This window comes from Carlito syrichta, unplaced genomic scaffold (assembly GCF_000164805.1).
Source record: "Carlito syrichta isolate Samal-C Ts95f unplaced genomic scaffold, Tarsius_syrichta-2.0.1 Scaffold308955, whole genome shotgun sequence".
NCBI classification, from domain to species: domain Eukaryota; kingdom Metazoa; phylum Chordata; class Mammalia; order Primates; family Tarsiidae; genus Carlito; species Carlito syrichta.
The window spans coordinates 525,149-526,962 of record NW_007253051.1 but is presented as its reverse complement, the minus strand read 5'-3'; the positions used below and the strand labels follow the sequence as shown (position 1 = coordinate 526,962).

The 1,814-nt window shown below is 42.6% G+C and overlaps 1 pseudogene; it reads left to right on the top strand.

Annotated features, from left to right (window-relative positions):
- LOC103268895 lies at positions 1-922 on the top strand (annotated as a pseudogene).
- The last annotated feature ends 892 nt before the right edge of the window (positions 923-1,814 follow it).

Genomic DNA, 1,814 nt, shown 5'->3' with positions numbered 1-1,814 from the left:
TGCTGCGTCTGCCAGAACGTGGCGCTCTCCTTCTTCGAGAATTGCACCGGGGTGCGGATATCGCCATGTGCAGATTTGCCAAAAATTAAAGAAAATATATTTCGCAACTCATCAAAGCACGGTCGACCGGATTGTTGCTGACATGTTGGCTGCCAGGCAGAATGCGCTTGGACATGTGCGCTATGTGCTGAGAGAGGGACTAAAATGCTTTCCATCGTCTGGGTGTTATTTTTCTCGGCATGGAGGCAGCTGTGTGAAGCCAAGTGCCAGATTTAACGAGAAAGAGATGAGGCGCAAGCTGCAGAGCTACGCGAGCGCGGGACACCAATGTATCTTGTGATTTTTCCAGAAGGTACAAGACAAGCAAAAGTCATTTCATCTAGTCAGGCCTTCGCTGCTCGACATGGCCTTGCAGTATTAAAACATGTGCTGACACCACGTATAAAAGCAACTCATGTTGCTTTGGATTCTATGAAGAGTTATTTGGATGCAATTTATGATGTTACTGTGGTTTATGAAGGGAGAGACGACATGCAGCAGCAAAAGCATTCACCATCCATGACTGAATTTCTCTGCAATGAATGTCCAAGAATTCATATTCACATTGATCCTATAGACAAAAAAGATGTCCCAGAAAAACAAGACTCTATGAGGAGATGGCTTCATGAACACTTTGAAATAAAAGATAAGATGCTTATGGACTTCTATGGATCACCAGATCCAGAAAGAAGAAACAGATTTCCAGGGAAAAGTGTTAATTCCAAACTAAGCCTCAGGAAGACTTAGCCATCAGCCCTGTTCTTGAGTGGTGTGACTGCTGGCATGCAGATGTCCGAGGTTGGAAGGAAACTGTATGGAAACACGTCTATCGTCTATCTACGGGACCTCGCTCGGCTGCCTGTGGGTCAATCTCCAAGCGTAAACAGCAGCGTCTCCAGGCCGCGGGATGTGCTCCATGGTCTGTTTTTGGCGGCCACACATGACACCAGCTGTTTCCTGAATTTAGTAAAAAGCGTAAATAAAGCCTTGTTGATTGAACATTAGATAAGATAGAATTTGTGACTGAAGCCGATGTGAAGTTGGTCTCGGGCATGCACACCTGGTTTCACAGCATTAGTACTGGAGCTGCAGCAAGTAAAAGCTAAGCAGGTTTTCTGCTGTTCTCACAGTTCCTGTGAACTAAGGACAACGTCAGATTAGTAGCATTAGACGGTTTGCCATCATTTTGTAATTCAGATGGTTGTCTTTTTGAACATTAATTTGCAGCATGTTTCACTGTAGTTGTTATCACACCTTGACAGTTCTAAATGCTCAAGTACAGCTGGGTAATATTTCCCTCGTTCTTAATTTCCATAAGCCAATGGAAGAAATTTTATTTCGGTATTGAGATGGTGAAAGAAAAGGGCAAACGTTCCTGGGGAAGCTCTGTCGAGTGCACGTTCTGTTGCTTTGCATTATCAGCTGGTTTTGCTTCATGTGTGCAAAATAACATTTCTGATATTTATTGAAATCGCTAAATATGCACACCCTATACTCTACATAAAAGAATAATGTACAAAATAAGAGAATGACGTTTGAGTTAAGATTGTGACTCTGAATCATAGTAGCAGAGCTTAAAATTGCCCAGTGTTTTGAACATTGAAGCTCTGCTATGAGCACCTTGTAGCATTGGTGCCATAAGTGCTTGGAAACATCAAAGTTTCTGGGGGGTTTTGTTTTTATTTTTTAATAATATCATAGTAATCATTGTGAACCTTGGTTGAGCCCTAAGTTCCTAGGTATCTGAGGTAATGGGACCTTGCAGATATTCAGAC